The sequence below is a fragment of the Drosophila elegans genome, unplaced genomic scaffold (assembly GCF_018152505.1).
Source record: "Drosophila elegans isolate 14027-0461.03 unplaced genomic scaffold, ASM1815250v1 contig_468, whole genome shotgun sequence".
NCBI lineage: Eukaryota > Metazoa > Arthropoda > Insecta > Diptera > Drosophilidae > Drosophila > Drosophila elegans.
In genome coordinates this window covers 2,928,076-2,946,387 of record NW_024545855.1, presented here as the reverse complement: position 1 = coordinate 2,946,387, position 18,312 = coordinate 2,928,076, and the positions used below count along the sequence as shown (strand labels likewise).

At 40.4% G+C, this 18,312-nt stretch overlaps 1 protein-coding gene across 2 annotated transcripts in view; it reads right to left on the bottom strand.

Annotated features, from left to right (window-relative positions):
- The window catches only part of LOC108143009 (ATP-binding cassette sub-family G member 8), a 25,260-nt gene extending 6,948 nt beyond the window's left edge, over positions 1-18,312 (bottom strand). The window contains exon 1 of one of the 2 annotated variants that reach the window (XM_041709050.1): positions 18,148-18,312. The gene's annotated coding sequence lies outside the window, so the exon portion shown is untranslated. Of the gene's footprint in view, positions 1-263; positions 326-18,147 lie in introns of those variants that run through there. The other variant, XM_017267198.2, reaches the window with a different exon arrangement.

Sequence of the window (18,312 nt, the reverse complement as noted above, 5' to 3'; positions counted from 1 at the left end):
TTTTTTTTTTTTGAATTTTCTTTTTCTCCCTTTTTCTCTTCCTTTTTTTTTTCTTTCCTCTTGAGCTTAAATTTTCTACATTTTTGGGTTAATTTCTTCCCTTATTTTTTTGCTTTTCGTTTCCCTTTTTTTTACACCGCCGAATTTGCACTGCCGATATTTCTTTTTTTCTGCCACCACGGGCCACAATTACTTTTTACGCCTAAGTTCGGGTCGGGACATAGGAAGTTACATAATTTAAAATTCAATTATTTAGCACTTTCCGTCGATCTCCTCCGCTCGCTTTGCGAGGCGGTCGCGTTACCACTGTTTCCCTTCCCTCGAAGAACTCCAGGCGAAGGTGGATTTCGACGATCGGCTTGAGTGTTCCCACTTCGTTCGGGTGTTGCGGAAAAAATACAGCAAAGCTGCAGGCCTAGTTTCGTTGCCTTTATCTGCACTTTGAATTATTGGCTGTGTGCTATACACCGCCTCTCTTCCTTCCGATCGAATATTTCTAACACCATAAATAAAACTTTTCACTGTGGTAACAACCGCTCTGGTGGAAGGCTCAAAAGGAAAAAAACGCTGATGCCGCCCAATTATGGCGGCAAGCCCCTTAACAGCGAAAGAATAGAAATACTCTCTCCAGATCAGTGCTTGACACTTAGCCCTGTTGACCCGCCACATTTGCCACGAACTGATACCGCCACCTGCTCGTAGATGGCGCCAGCAACTGGGTTCAGTTTATGCTACCAGTGCTACAAAAGCCCCCCCTTAAGATCTGGACTGGGGTCCGACAACCCCAAAACAGATCCAACCAAAGCTGGTAGCAACGCTTCGTTACTGTTTTAGATCTTTGGCATGGAAACGTCCTACTGATCGCCCTTGCAAATCCTCTAACTCATAGCAGGCATTTCCCAGTTTTTTCCGGACTCTGGCCTTAAGATAAGCGGGCCCTAACTTAGAACTGTATCCTCCCACGAAACTGCTTTGTTTAAAATTCCTTCTAAATACTTCCTGACCTTCCTGGTAAGACACCTCACGAGACCTTAAGTTATACTGCCGCTCGTTCTTCTCATTCTGTTTCTGCATCACCTCTCGGGCTTTTCGACGCACCAATTCCAAGGAGTCCTCTTGTGTAAATCTTGCGGCTCTTTCCTCCAACATACCCAGCGATCTCAATAATTTATATGTTGAACCGGATGAAATAAAATGTTGGCCAAACGCCATATAATACGGCGTAGTCCCTATTCCAGAATGCACTGATGAACGCAGCGCACAGCAAATACTACTCAAATGCTCATCCCAATCTTTCTGGTCGTCCCGAATATAAGACCTTATGGCCGCAATAACTGAACGATTGACTCGCTCAGACGCATTAGCTTGTGGCGCATAGACTGCTGTCAAACTATGGTTAACTCTATATTGCCTCAACAACTTCTGAAACGGTTCTGATTTGAACTGAGAACCATTATCTGACACAATCGTTTCAGGAATTCCAAAAGTATGAAACAAGTCTTGCTGCAGATACTTTATTACGACGTCGGCCGTCATTTTCTTCACTGCCTTCAGGAAAACAAACTTTGAGTAGTGGTCCAGCACTATAAATATGGCCACATTACCAGATCGAGACCTAGGGTATGGCCCGAGGAAATCAATATAAAGCCGTTGGAAAAATCTCTGCGTCTCGGGAGCGGTACCCATCGGCGGTCGCTGTACTCTATTTGGCGCTTTTGTACTCTTACAGACATCGCAATTACCAATGTATTCTTTGACATCTGCCACTAGTCCTGGCCAAAAGTAGTACCTACGAATTCGTTCTAAAGTCTTGTGTACGCCTCCATGCGATGCAAGTGGGTCGTCGTGGGCTTTCTTTAAGACCTCTGGAATCAAATCGCTTGGAATCCAAAGCTTCCACGCGAAGGTGTCATGCATAAGCTCTCCTGTCTCATGCTGAGTCCTGCGGTACAACAAACCATCCACAACCCTTAGATCTGGAAATTTATCGCTGTTGGCACTGACCTTTTCCTGCATTTCCAAGTAATCACTTCCCTTAAACGCCGGAGATTGCAAATCTACTAATAATCCGTGGCTGGCATCTAAAACCGCCACTTCCTGCTCGTTCACTCTGGACAACGCGTCGGGAACAACATTTAGTTTGCCACTACGATGCTCAATCTTAAAATTAAAGCCTTGGAGCTTTAATGCCCACCGAGCCAGACGGCTATTTAGATCCGTTTGAGACATAAGCCACTTAAGGGATGCGTGATCGGTGATCACCGTAAACTCATGTCCTTCTATGTACGCGCGGAATCTTTTGATGCAGATAATTGAGGCCAAGCATTCCTGTTCAGAAATCGAGTACGCTCTCTGACATTTATTTAATTTCTTTGACACGAAGGCAATTGGATATTCATCCCCTTCATCCGTCTTCTGAACCAGGACTCCACCCACACCGGACTTGCTGGCATCACACTGCACAAAAAACGGTTTTGTAAAGTCTGGGCTCCGAAGCACTGGTGCGGAACACAGCATCTCTTTCAGTTTCTCAAATGCTTCCTGGCCCTCAATAGTCATTTCAAACTTTTTCTTTGGCTTTAGCAGATCAGTAAGCGGAGCTGCCACCGAAGCGAAATTATTAATAAATTTCCTATACCACCCCACCATGCCGAGAAAACTTCTGAGTGCTTTTAAGGATTTGGGCAATGGGAAATCCTTCATGGCGGATACCTTTTCAGGATCTGTGCGAATCACGCCTTCTCCAACTATATGCCCCAAATACTTGACCGATCGCATACAAAATTTGCTTTTCTCAACATTTAGAGTTAATCCAGCGGAGCGAACATGATCAGCCACTGTACTCAAAACCCTCATGTGAGCTTCAAATGTATCTGACACAACCAGCAGGTCATCCAGATACACAAAGACTTCATTTCTCAGCGATGGAGGAATTACCTTATCCATGAGCCGGGTCATTGTTTGGGATGCGTTTGTCAACCCAAATGGCATGACCTTATACTGATACAGCGGCTTTCCGGGAATGGTAAAAGCTGTCTTCTCTCTGGAACTAGGCTCTAGCGGTATTTGCCAATAAGCATCCTTTAAGTCCAAGCTGGAAATGTATACTGCCTTGGGTAGTCTGCCTAATATACCATCGATTTGTGGAAGAGGATACGCGTCCTTTTTCGTCACAGCATTGACTTTCCTGCTGTCGAGACATAATCTCACCTTGCCAGGCTTCTGAACAAGGACAACTGGAGAAGACCAAGGACTATTTGATTCCTCAATAACTCCAAGCTTAATCATACGGTCTACTTCAGCGTACAATAACTTTTCGATTGCTGGAGATACCGGGAAATGGCGCTGTTTAACTGGTTTTGCATCGCCTATGTCTATAGAATGCGAAATAAGTGTGGTCTTTCCAAGCCCTGACACAGCAAATGAGGGAAACTCAGCGACTACCTTTTCCAAACGAACCTTCTGCTCCGCAGATAACTCATGAGAATCGGACGAAATTTCATTTATTTGCATATCCGGAGGAAGAAGATTAAAATTTTCCCAAAAATCGATTCCTAAATATAAATCTTGGCTTAAAGAAGGTATTATTTTTAAATCTAAATCTTTACTAATATTCTTATAAGTAACTAATGTGCGCAATCGCCCAACCACTTCCTGCTTTTTCCCATCTGCCGTGCAAGCTGCTGACATAACTGGCTTAAAAGGTTCTCTACTTCGAATAATTTGCTTTGCCAAATTTCCGCCAATCACGCTGATTGCTGCTCCTGTATCCAACAGCCCTGTAACTATCCTGTCCAACAACCGAACCTCAGCATAAGGTCGTTTATCATTCCCTTTGAACCGGATTGTATTTATAGTTTTTACGGATCGCCAATATGATCGCATGCGTTTTGCCTGCCTAGATACGGGTTTGGCTGGAGCTGCAACATCACTATCAATAAGCTGAGCTTCGATTAGTTGAGGCCAAACCAAATGCTTAGTTTTCGCCCCGCTCGAATCCTTCGGAAAAATGTTTATGCTACTTGACGGTTCTATTGGCTCAGCTCTGTATTCGTGCTTTTGTTTTTCGGAGCACCCAGTTGCTGGCGGTACTGCGTGCCCTTTTTCACGTTTTTTTGGCATCGAACACAGGAGGGCTTAAAAATATTTTTCGCCCCACAGCCATAGCAAAAGATCCTTCTCTTATCCTCGCAGTCTTGGTATCGGTGACCCTCTTTATGGCAATTCCAACATATTAATGCTAGAGCGCCGATTTCTTCTTCATCGTCGACATCTGAAAATTCTACAGGCTCATCCAACTGCATTTCCTCGACCAACTCCGCCACTTGCTTGCGAAAAGGAACTGTCTTTTGATAGCCCTGATTTTTCCTGACCTCATCCAGAAAGCTTTCACGACGGCGACAAATTTCCCTTAACCGATCCACAGAATGAATGGATAAATTCAAAATCTCGTGCCTTATTTCGGGTCTCAAATTCCTCTTGAGAATCTCAACCACGGTATACTCGTCTATAGGCACCTCTAAGCCATCCATCATCTGCATAATGGCTTCATAAAAACTGTCGAAATTCTCTCTCTCCTTTTGCTTTCGATCGCGAATTGCCTCCCGAATGTCAACGTCGCTTCGAGTATCCCTAAACTGTTTCCTCAAAGCTTGGCAAAGAAAATCCCAACCCCATGGCATTGGAGCCGTCTTGTGGAACCGCCAATAAAAGTCTCGGGCTTTACCCTCGAACAGAATGCTTGCATTACCACAAAGTGTGTTGAAATCCGATGCCAGGGTCTGTCGTGTAAGAGCTTCGACTCTATAGATAAAATTATCAATATTAAGTCCGTCTTCGTTTCCACTGAAGCGAATTTTCCACCCATTCATAATATGAGCAACCTTATCAGGCCTTTGCGATAGCTCGGAAACTCCGCTTCTATGGGATCCGTGTGCAGACCCGGGACCAGGACCAGGACCAGCATCCAAATCGATATTCCCTAGACCAAAAGGAGACGCATTACCAGCACCAACAAGCCCCCCTCTTTGAGACAGGTTTTCATTAAGCGGCCGCAAATGCTCAGAAATATTTGTTTGAATTAATTGAGCCATTTGCGCCGACAGTTGAGCTAATAAATCATTCTGCATTGCTCGAACTGCTCGAGATACGGCATTCGCTATTACTTCCGACTGCACTGCGTTACTTTCTTGTATTTGACCAGACGCAGACGGAGCTGGTGAACTCTCTTGGTTTGATCGAGTTTGCCCCCTTGTATTTGGAGGCGGAGGTTTTTCAAAACAAACAACATTGCAAGATGGGCATGTGGTTTTCTTTTTGGAATGCGCTAAAATACAGGCTTTATGAAATTCGTGCATGCATTTGGTTCTAAACGTGGTGGTTACGGTTAAAGTTTTTCCGCAGAGCGCGCAAATCGCTACTGGGGTCTCGGGAACATCTTCCTCATCACCCATTTTCATTAAATACTTAAATATAGTTTTAAAGATAAATAATAATTAACTATCTATAATTGTACGCAAAAAATATTTTAATAACTAACCTACCCTAACAAAAACAGTCTCTGCCAATTGCTTTTAATTCTCTCCTTTCGTTTTATCTACCTAAAGTTCAATGCCCTCAGTGGTCGAACAGCTGATCGAACTCTTTTCGCTTTGCTCTAAAGTTCTCTGCTTAAAGCTTATTTAGTTTGTATGCAGACTTCGCGACGAGAACATTGAATAAAAGTGAGAAGCAAGTGAGAATTAAAAGAATTTTGCTTAAAGAAAAACCGGAACGAAATAAAATATAATTCAATATAAACAAATTCGGAAACAATATTAATTTGCCTCTAGCGTGACTAATCCCTCAAAAAAAACCAAATTGAAACATAAACCGAGTCAAGTGCATAAAGAATAAAAAACGAGAAAAAAACAACAACGGCTTTGTCTTGGGCATGCGTACGGACTGCGCTTATCTGTTGTCAAACGACAACAACAACGATAGCGATTGTGGTCAGCGAGCGGTCGCTCTAACTGTTATCCAAGCTATTTCGTCCACGCACCCTTTACAATCACTTAAAGTATACCAGTTTGTTCATGAACGTGGCCACTTGACTTAAATTTGTTTTTTTTTTTTTTTTATAAGTTTTTTAAAAGTGTATCCAAGCGTTCGACAAGTGACTGATTCTACTCTTTTTTTTTCGGAATGAGTATTTAGTGTTTTACTACAGACGTGGCTAGGCAAACTGTTGAAAAAAACTGTGGGCCTATGAATCCTATGCGGCTGAAAGATAAACTCTAAAAACTCAAATAAACTGTGTGTAAAAATAAAAACATGATTTTGCTACTCTTCTTCTTCAGCCGTGGTCGGTACCAAAACTGTTTTGTTTAATTTTGGTTACCGCTGTCCGATGCGCCTGAGTCAGTGTTAAGCAAAAACAAGAATAAGTGAAAACATGAAGGTAAGAATTTGTCAAGACAACATTTATACCCTTTGTGAATAAAAGTGAGTATTTGTGTAGGTGTGTCTGGGTACTGCACTGAAAAAAAATCAGCCTTAACGTTGGGCGCCAGAATAATATTAATAATTGTGATATAATAAATAATAATTTATAAATGTAACGAACATTAATAAATTTTTGTTTTGCGGCCTGATGTTGGGCTTGATCACTGAGCGCACGCAATGTCTACCTCGGCTCTGGCTCGTCAGCAATTGGGGGTGTTGTTCTTGCTCAGAAATCAAGGCGGCCTAACTAATTATTAACAAATTCAATTTGCGTGCTGCGACAAGCAAAAAAAACTACTTCGAACACATCCTACATTTTTGGGCTATTGCAGTTGGCCAAGAGAGGCCAGGCACTTAACTCGATCTGTTACCGCATCTCCGCCTCTGCTGTTAATGAGGCTGGCTTTGCCCACCCTTCCGTCGGCCGTTCCCCCTTCCCTTCACTCCCGGAACAGCCCCTTTGCGGCATTGGTTAATCAAGGCATCGTCCGCCGAGGACAAACATTAAAATTTAAAACATTATAAAAATTTATTTATCGACTAAAAAAAAAACAGTAAACTAAAATTTGGGAGCACTCCATGATTTCTTAATAGATACACATATATATTAATAAGAGACAAATAGCAAAAATTATAAAATGTAAGATAAGGTATAATAGACAATATAAATTATGATTTGGGTGCAGATCTTAATAATAACGTGATGTTCTAATTTAATTTAGTTCTTAATTACTTAAGGCATTTGATTGAACAAAAATAAATATATCTTTACGGAGGAGGCAAAAAAATTAATTTAGTTAGCTAAGAACCTGACCATTTACGATATTCGCCAGAATGCAGGGTGACTCGAGTTACTTTGTCTCTTCCCACTCGAATTCCACTCAATAGTTTTAGTTATACTTTTTCTTCCATTTCTTTCTATCTTCCTTTTGAAAGTCAAAAAAATAACTACTTTTTTTTCTCTTTTTTTTTCCAAAATCTATATTCTCTTTGCTTTTCTTTTACTCCTTTAATAGCTTTCCTCGCGATTTTACTCTGCACCACGAAATCATTATGCTTTTCATTTTTTTTTTAAACATTTAAATAAAAATGTATATGTTTTCGCTCACCATTATTGTCGCTGCGGATCCAACGAAGAAAGCGCTTTCTTGAAGGTCGCTGAAACGCTGCAAAAGAATTCACTTTTTTTTTTTTTTTTGGTAAAACAGATCGTGGGGCAGACAAGTCTAGAGATTATTTCTTCTCTTTTTCTTTCACTTTCAAAAGGGGACTGGAGGCGAATTTACATTTTTTTTACATCGGCGTAAAATGACAAACAAACTCAAATCACTCTCACATGTACAAATATAAAAGAAATATCAAAACTGAATCTTAATAACTAAATTTTATAATTATTTTAACACATGCTTTTTTCCTTCTTTTTTTTTTTTTTTTTTGAATTTTCTTTTTCTCCCTTTTTCTCTTCCTTTTTTTTTTCTTTCCTCTTGAGCTTAAATTTTCTACATTTTTGGGTTAATTTCTTCCCTTATTTTTTTGCTTTTCGTTTCCCTTTTTTTACACCGCCGAATTTGCACTGCCGATATTTCTTTTTTTCTGCCACCACGGGCCACAATTACTTTTTACGCCTAAGTTCGGGTCGGGACATAGGAAGTTACATAATTTAAAATTCAATTATTTAGCACTTTCCGTCGATCTCCTCCGCTCGCTTTGCGAGGCGGTCGCGTTACCACTGTTTCCCTTCCCTCGAAGAACTCCAGGCGAAGGTGGATTTCGACGATCGGCTTGAGTGTTCCCACTTCGTTCGGGTGTTGCGGAAAAAAATACAGCAAAGCTGCAGGCCTAGTTTCGTTGCCTTTATCTGCACTTTGAATTATTGGCTGTGTGCTATACACCGCCTCTCTTCCTTCCGATCGAATATTTCTAACACCATAAATAAAACTTTTCACTGTGGTAACAACCGCTCTGGTGGAAGGCTCAAAAGGAAAAAAACGCTGATGCCGCCCAATTATGGCGGCAAGCCCCTTAACAGCGAAAGAATAGAAATACTCTCTCCAGATCAGTGCTTGACACTTAGCCCTGTTGACCCGCCACATTTGCCACGAACTGATACCGCCACCTGCTCGTAGATGGCGCCAGCAACTGGGTTCAGTTTATGCTACCAGCGCTACAGAACAAAGCGCAGCTCATTTCGACACGGCCTCTGGGTTTTTAATTGCCAATGCAGGCGCCCAAAAAAAAAACTAAAATTCATGCAAATGTAGCAGCATTATGCAAGCAAAGGAAAGGCAAACAACTAATGCAAGATTTTGTGGACTCCAAATTGGATGCAGTGCAGCAAGGTATGCGGATTTCCGTTTTGCCAGCCGCCGCCGAGATTACGTAGTCAAGTGTTCTACGAGTGCCAGATGCCCCAAATGCCCGGCGAAAGTGAGCGGCTTAAGACACTCCAACTTCAGCTTTAAAACTTCAAAACGTTATTGCAATTTCCACCACACAGTTGCCGAAAGTGAAGCTTGGGGGGGATTGGAATTGGTATTGGTATTGAGATTCGGGTTTGTGGTTTGGGGGAGTTGCCCAGAAGAAGAAAGCTGGGCGCCGGGATTACGGCATTCCACAGCGAATGCTTTCGCCATTCCCATCTGCCATTGCAGATTACTATAGTATTTAATATAAAACATTGTTGGCCACGGAACTCGCTGGTGTATTAACACTTTTAATTGCGTGTTAAATTCGCTTTAATTAAAATCACTTGTGCCATAATCGCTTAAACGGATTCTCCTCGCAGTTCAACGCATTTTACTCGATTTTGTTTGTCTGGCCAGCGTTTTTTGTTTACTATTATCATTTCTTTCCCCACAACAATTATGTGCCTCTGTGTTTTTCATAGCTGTAACCGTTTCGCCGGGGCCTTTTAGCCAGCACACTTGGCACAGAGTGAAAGTGGCAGTCAGGGAAGGTGGTTTTAATGCCCGCGAGAGCCTGATACAGTTGAGACAGCCAGACAGCCAGACAGCCAGACATCCAGATAGCCAGAAAGCCGGATAGCCAGATAGGGCATCCCATCACCCAAGCCGAGCTACCTACACACAGCCAAAGTTGCAGATACTGGTACTTACCATATGCACTTTAAAATATTTCTGTAAAATGGGTATAAAGCTTAAGACCCCAAACAAACAGTAGCCTACATCTCATTTTATACTTGTAATGGTAGTAAAATACTGACACTTTCATAAAATCACTAATAAATTGAAATCAAAATCACTACTCTTTCTAAATGAAATGTCTTTCACATTGGGAACAAAGTCAAAGGTGTGATACTATTGATTTGGTTGGGAACGTCTACTCATATAAGACTTTACAATGGCATATAATTTCTAAATGAATTTGAAGTAAAGAAACTATTAATAACTAAGCTTTTAGTTTTCGTTTAGTAAAGTACATTTAAAAGTTTAAAAAAAGCATTAAAAAGAAATAAAATTGAAATTCCTAAATGGTCATATGTAAAATTTTTTTTGGAGCTTCCACATAAGTACATTTTTTCCGAGTGTACCTATACTGAAAACTGGGCGACCATATAGGGGTCGCAAAGAAAGAGATGTGCGGCATCTAAAGCGTCGCTTTGTTGAGCTGCCAGTAATGAATGAATGGTATTGGGGGCAATGATACGGCTGCGACCACGACATCGGCATTGATTTATGCGATCACGATGCTCCGTTGACGCCGCAGCCGATATCTAAGTATCTAAGTATCTCACAGTACGCGTATCTGTATATATCCATTGTTCGCACAAGTGCGTGAAGCAAAAACATTGCGATAGGCACTTAAAAACAAGCTACTGTCAGTAGAAGAAAGTGAAAAGATGATAAAAGTGACTTTTAGTTTTTAGCTACTTGTGTTTTACACTATCAAAAACAAGATCATTAGATGTATGGCTTGGAAGATTGACTAGTTAACAAATTACCACTAATTGATTCAATTGTTTGCCTAAATGGCACAAAAATTTTGAAAGTTTTTTATTTACAGAGGCTGGTTTAAGCTAATTACGATCAACTTTTTGAGAACCAGTTCAATGTGTATGTTTATGCTTGATTACTTCAGAATGCTAAGCTGTTAACCATTTCTTTATCATAAACAACAGCGGAAATGTCTGCTTCAGCACGTTTGGGAAGTTTACTAAATGTAATGTGGCTATCAACAAAAATGATAAATTACATGGCTTAGTTTATGGGAGTTCTTATTTCTAGAAGAACATAAATGTATTAATCATACGTTTGTCTGTTTTACTTTTCACATCTTATCCATTTATCTAGCTCTAAGCGAAATATGATTGCTTTTTTCCCATGAAGTTGGTTATTGTCTTACCCAGATTTTGGGTGGCCTTCCACAGCTATCAATTAACCAAGCCTTAACTGACTTATCAGATTTAGCTGGCCACATGAATAACTGGATGCAGCTGTGGCCAAAATCCGGACACAGACAGTTGCAGCTGCAGCCTGGCCGGAATTATATCATAGTATTGGCTTATGGCCAAGTGGGTCATTCAATCGTTGCATGATCGGTCAATGGCAGAAACTAAAACCGAAGCTAGCGGATATTTGCCTGTCAACGAGACCGGCTGGCACTGCTGCTGCTGCTGGTGTGAATAAATCACAACGCGCTAAGTAATTGGCCAACGGTTATTGGCAATAGCTCAGCCGGCCGATTAGGCCAATTGGCAGACTGAGTGGCTTGAGTTGGCCAATGTAGTATGTTGCATATGCAGTTGGATTCCCGTTGCATTCTGCATTCCCGTTGGCCAAGAAGCCATGCGTCAGTTGACAAGTCGGGAACGAGAACCGTTTGCCGTTGCACTCAACATGACCATTGATGCAAAACTGCAGTTAGGCACGAGAGTTGGAGACACAACTCCTTTGACTTTTCGGTCACTGATCGCCGGCTTGTGCCTCTGCGCACATATTATGAATTAATGGAGCGCGCCCAAGTGGCTCAAAATTGGTACCGGCCATGGCAATTTGTGGCTCTCTCCCAGCTCGATATTCACGTTTACGGGTTTTGTGGGCTGTGGCACTTCAAAAGATGTGTGTGATTGGGCTGCAAACGAGACCTGACCTGCGGTTCAGCCATCCACTTCCATTCCCACGCAAAAGCCAATTAAATTGGGTTGCTGGGCTCCAAAACTCGTTCCTTCGGACAGGTAGACAACAGGTTGGTCAGCCTCCCTCCTCCTCCCCCTGAATTTAACTGACAGCTTGAAGAACTGACCAAATGACTAAATGACTCACTGACAAACTGATGGACTGGGAAAAGCACTGTCCAATAAGATCCGCTGACAAAGATCTCGCTGAGAAAGTGAAACTCTTGTGGCATAATTTGTTGCTGCTTGTGTTGCTGCTGTGGCACACGGGGCGTATGATAAATGCCTACAAAATATTTCGCGACTGCCTCAAAGTGGGTCACAGTTGCAGTTTTGTAATTTGCGATTAATAAAACAAGGGAAACTGCATACACAACGAAGCTCAAATGCACTTAAAGCCGTAAAGAATTTTTATAAGCTGGGAAAAGTCTACAAACAAGGGAAGACAACAGCTTCAATAAATCATATGGTTCAAAAGATCAAATGGGTGAATTTACTTTAAATGCTTTAAATAAAATATTTTTAGAAAGTTGTTTACAGGTGGATAATTTTCTTTTTAAATATTTAAGCGATGGCTCAAATTATAAATAGCTCCATCATAGTTCCACAGTTAATATCGATTAATTAAGAATCTTAATTTATTTCCAAATCAAAGTTTCACGCGAGGGTTGTATAAATTTATTGGATATTTATTGCAAGAAGCTTAGGCAGTTTTATTTTATTTATAAATAGTTAGTTAAATTCTTCTAAGAACTCCATTTAATCATATTTTAAATTTACATGTCAATTTCTAAATTATTTCTAATTTCTAATTTTTACAACTTTCAAATGAAGAAGTATTTTTGAAGTTATAAATATGTTGAATTGGCTTTTATTCCATGATTAAAGCAAATACAAATAAAGATGTGAAATCCCGATTAAATAAGATGTTTTTTCCCTTAAAACAGTATTTAATGTCTCAGTGAGTCATTAAAATCACACACAATTCTTGAAAAAACCGCAAAATGTAGAGTCATTAATGTGTTAAGCGGAAACCTGAATGGGATCACGTATGCTGATAAATTTAGACGCATTCGCATCGCCAAAGTTGGCATACCCTTTTCAAAGATAGCAAAAATATGTGCAGTCGAAGGAGGGCGGAGCCGGCAAAAGCGGCGGCAGACGAGAGTCGATTTCGAGCGCTGACTAATGCCATTGCCAGATGCAAATTAATAATAAACAAATTAAATGATTGCCAGCCCGTGGCCAACATTCCTCGCTCCATTCCGGGGACAGAGCGGTTTGTTGAACCTGCTGTTTTAGTCGTTTAAGTCCGGTCCGACGAGATGAAATTTTGTGTGATTATGCCTTGCGGAGGAAAGGCATTCGAGATGTGTTGTGTGTGTGTTAATTGAACACTCGAGTTCCAGAGATTTTTGTTCGGGTTTTTGTTTGATTTTTAGCACGTTTTTTTATACATTTTGTGCCGAATAGTTGTTGTTGGCCGGCAAGAGCCAGTATGCAAATTGCTGGCCAAGTTATGCGATAGATATAGATGCTCACGCTTTCCGTCTCGGAACGATATACCTCTACACCTCTAGCCTTCGCGGCGGATGAGCGACAGTCAGTCAAAAGACTAACAAAAAAAAGGCTGGCAGCGAGGAAATCTTCAAGCTGGCACAGCTTTACGACTTGTGAAAGTTTCGGCTGCGTAAATTGATTATGAGTGGGTAAACGTCGACGAAATCCGAGCAGAGATGGGTTCAGGCCCAGCAGGTGAATGAGTTGTGCACGGCGAGAAAAAATATGGTTATCATAAATATCTTCGAACGACTTTTGACTTTCATTTGTCAAATTCAAATTTTTAATTTAATAATAATTTAAAAATAACGAAGAAAAGTATTTATGTAAAGGCGTTTAAGCAACAACGTGTTGTGTTTACTTTTATTACTTTTGCAAGGCATATACATTTTTAGAAACTGTTAGGTCTTAATTCTAACCCAATAAATTGATTTTAGGAATTTTTCCGAACAAGTAAACTTGACGTTAATCGCTAAGAATATTTCGAAAATGACAGGTTTTGTTGCGTCAATTCTAAGTTATTGGCGTATTTTTAAGGTAATTACTTGCAATGTCACTCTATTTAACTGTTTACAAAACATGAATTACTCAATAAGAGTTATTAAAAAATTCCTAATACATAAACTGTCAGCAACAGCTGTGAGAACTTGAAGAGAAAAATGATTAATTAAATGCTGACTAATGAGAGTACAAAGCCAACCAAGCTGACCCGATTTGTGTGATTGTGTGCAGACGCGGCTAATGAATCTGGCCCACAAATCGGTATCAAATTGGGCAATATCCGAGGCAGAAATGAGTTAACCTAACCGACAAGCTGGCAGAAATGCGAGCACAAGAATTTCGCTGACGTCGCTGTGACTGTGACCCCAAAAAGCTAAAGCCAAGCTAATGTCATGCCGTCAACGAATATTCGTCATGGCTGCATAGCCCCCACCGTCGAAACCACCGTCGAAACCAGCGCCAAAACCACAGTGGTAGTGGTCTCATTTCAGCGTATTTCACCGGATCGGCTTTCAGTTTTCGCTTTGTGGTTAGAAAACTCAGGCAAGGTCAGTTTTATTAATTGCCCAAACAAAATACGAAACATTGCCTCAGTTTTGGGCATCTTTACAGGCAATTAACGCCGAGCAGAAAACCAAAACAAATCCCCCTTTAGACCGAGTCGAAACAAAACACTTTCCTGTGTTGTAACAGACTTGTGAAAGTGGCCAACAATTGTGGGTAAAATTTGCATGCCAAAACCGATTCCTCCGCGCCCCACAAAAAAAAAGACTGAAAAACACACGTGTGCCACCGAACTAATTGACATAAATTCCATGACAAACCAAACGAAAACAGAAAAATGGCAATTTTTCCCTGCTTTGCCATTGCATGCATAAAAATGCGACAGACAAGCGTATTTGGCCAAATTCCCGAACACACCCAAAGACCCAAAGACCCAAAGACGGAGCTCAACCGGGTCTCAGGCGCCAATCCCACACTCAACAAAAAAGGTATGCCTTTGATTTGGATCGCAAGTATAGGTAAGTACCCCAAACAAATTACACGCCCAATCGCTTTGGATTATAATAAGTGTGTGTACATTTTTGTCAACAAGATTGGGTGGTTGAAATATGTATTTCAATTTATAGAAAACCAGTTACTGTTTATTTAAAAATCAAAAAAGTAAGGTTCTTTTATTATTCTTTTGCAGAAAATATGTTCGATTCGCAATTAACACTAAATAAATAAATACGCACATTTTTGTAGCGACAGTTCGATTAAAGTTAAATTTACCTAATTTAAAGTTTTCATCAATATTTTACAATCCGTTTTTATTAAACTAAAATTTAGTTGAAATAACCTTGTTTTTAATAAACAACAAAATGTTCCTTTAAGCCTAAAAAAACAATAGTTTAAAAAAATTCTTATTTAGCCAAAGTAAATTTGTGTGATTTACATACATATAAGTTTATAAATTCAAAAAATTATTTATTCTTAGTGAAAAATGTGGGAGCTATGTGTGTGACATGGATTTTAAGAGCGTTTTATTCGGCTCACGTCGTCTAGTTTTATCCATGTCAAAGAAGGCTCATCTCCGACTATTCTGATTCTATGTCAGACTCAAGTCTGAGGCACGTCTGTGAACTTGGAGTGAAATGAAGTGAAGTTCTTTTTTTACGGCCATAAAAGTCACGAAGAGTGTGTAGCAGCGGTAGTGCTATAAAGCGGATGAAATGTACTTTCTTCGCCTAATTATGCAGCTGTTCTGCTTCTGCTTCTTCTGCTGTGTTAATTTAATTACAATAAAAAGTAAATTAACTGGCTGTGGCCCCGTAGCGTATCTATCAATGCTTACAATTTTCATGGTCGCAGCTTTTAATGGCCCCGCAGTGGGAGAGATTGCCTATAGGCAATAAAGGCAAGTGGGGAATTTCGAATTTGCATTTCCTGCTCGTTGAGTTTTCACTTTGCCAGCGGCCAAGGGTCTCATCATTCCGCTGACTTCATCCACCCAGGGATCATTAAATGCAATGATTCATGCGTCTCGGAATAGCCAGCCACTAAGTTCAATTGAAAGCGTATATTTTATGTATTGAAGACTGAGAACAGGAACAAGTTTTGGCCAACTAGACGCAGCCACACCTATAGAGAACCCATCGAAAACCCGCCTAGAGGCAAGACAAAGACCAGATACCTTATACCAGATACCAGATACCACCCCACACCAGAGTCCAACTCACCACAAAGCCATAGCCATAACTGACAATCAATTCAACTTAAGCTGCCTGCTGACTCTTTGCCGCGCCTTGCTATGTTTTGTCTAGACTCCGCGTTGCTGTCTTAAGTCTTTCGATTTGTTTCCTTTTTTCTATATTTGATTTCTTATGGATTGTGGCTGAAATTGTCGAAATTGAATTACGACCGCTCTCAGATCTTGTCACTGCCTGTCGGCCCACTTCTAAAATGTTTTTCTGTCGGTATTTAGTGACTCTTTTTTTTTGGGGGCCACAAATCACCGGGCCCGTTAGCTAAAATAATACTGTTAACTAATTTACGCTACAACGGCAGCAGCAGCGACAACAATCTGAGGGGAAAAATCAAGAAAAACAATCCAGCAAGTCAGCAGCTGAAATCATTTTGGGACTCTTTCAATGAGCTTTTGGCCATGGCTTTTTAACAGCGTTCTAACGGTCCGACCTGCCAACATGACTTGGCTAATTAGGTGCGAGTAATTTGTGAAATGGAAACCAAACGGAGGCTGGGAATTTGCATTGCAAAGGGCATTAAGGCATTAAGTTGACAATGATCTGCAGTTGAGGCCCTGAGAATGGTGCTAAAGCCAAAATGCGATGCGATGCCAAATCACCATTAGTCCGCGGCTCATTTTCGATGAGAAATCAAGTTTCGCGGCACGAAATTTTGAAAGTGATTGTGAGCGGAGATTGGCAGCTGCATCGAAATTGCAAAATGAATGTGAAAGTTGCTTAGCCGCGCGCTTATTCTTTATGAGTCGATATAGGAAGAGTACACTCAGGAATAAAATATTTCGCTCTGCAGAAAAACATGTCTTTGTCCATCTTGTTCGATACTGTATAAAAAAAATAAATATTTTTATATGCCTCTTCCGGAAAAATAAAAGTGTATTTATATTCACAAAGAAAAATAAGAAGAATTCAAAGTTCTATACCTAGTTGAAATGGTTGCATATATTATTAAGCACGAGCTTTTGCCTATTTGCAAAAATAAAGGGCCATAAACTATTTCTAAGGGCCACATAAAAGTGTATTTATATAGTTAAACCATAAACATAAAAACAAATAATGACGATAGTTCTCTATCATAAGCTTAAGGCTGTTCTTACAAGGAAATGGCGATGCTGGCAGCTGCGGACCGTAGCCAGTGCAAATAACAAACGATCCCCGGAGAGCCAAGAACCCCACTTGGCAAAGGCAAGGCAATAGCAATGGAAAAGGCAAAGGCAAAGCCAGCCGGCCAAACAAACAAACAAACTGAAACTCGTATCTGTGAGATACACACTCGCACACAGAAAGAAAACGATTTTAGAAAATAGTTTTGACCAGTTGCCAGGAATTCAACATATGATTATTTTAATTTAACATTTAAATAAGAAACTATTGTATTTGATTAAGAATTTTTTTTTACCAATATTGAAAAAAAAATTATTATCATTAATTTAGTACCAATTTTTGTTTATTTAAATTGGAATTTTAATTATATAAGGTAAGCAAAGACAGGAGCTAAATATTTTGGTTATTATCGGTAGATCATTCAGTTCTTTCATACAAATACCGTTTTGTTTTTTGTATACTGATGCTATCACTCTGTTGCTTTTCCATTTCTAAAAACAAAAATATCTCTATAATAAATCGATCTTCGACGGCATTATATACAAATCCAATTAAAGTGAAAAATATAATAAAATATATTTGTATTCAACATCAAGCAGTTATTTTTTTCTGTGCAGCGGAGCAGTGAGCTGCAGAGAAAATAAAATAAAAGACAAGACAAGCTGAGCACCAGGCACCAGGCACTTGGCTGTTTGTGCGACTCCGACTTTGGCTGGCACTTGGGTTCTGGTTTTGGCTTCTCTGGCTTCGACTATGGCTTTGGCTTCGACTGTGGTTCTGCAGGGCGCAGAGCGAGTTGGCCGTGTGGAAATGGTGGAGGCTAAGATACATTTGCTAGACAAAAACCCGCTCGCGGGATCTTTGACCTGCGCTGGTGACGACTGCGCGAGCAGAACAGAGACAGAATAGTACGAAAAACCAGAAGGTATTTTGTAGGAGAAGAACGTGGTGGATACTTGTAGTCGTTGCTTTTTGAGGTGGCAAGTGCTGCCTGCCGTTGCCTTAATACAATTAACAGTAAATACAAGTTGGCCGGACTCTAATTAGCCGTACGGCGACACTCATTCATGACTTCGATACTTTTGTGTGCCCTCGCTGTAGTATCTGCGCAACACTTACATTACAATGTCGATATGCTGGCTACACCGATATATATGTCTGCATATTTTATATAGACCACTGCACACACGTCACTTGTATTTTTTGCCACTTTATTTTTGGTATCTATTGGATATTCCGACGCATTTGCTAGCACTTCCCGCAGGCCATTCAAAATATTCACCT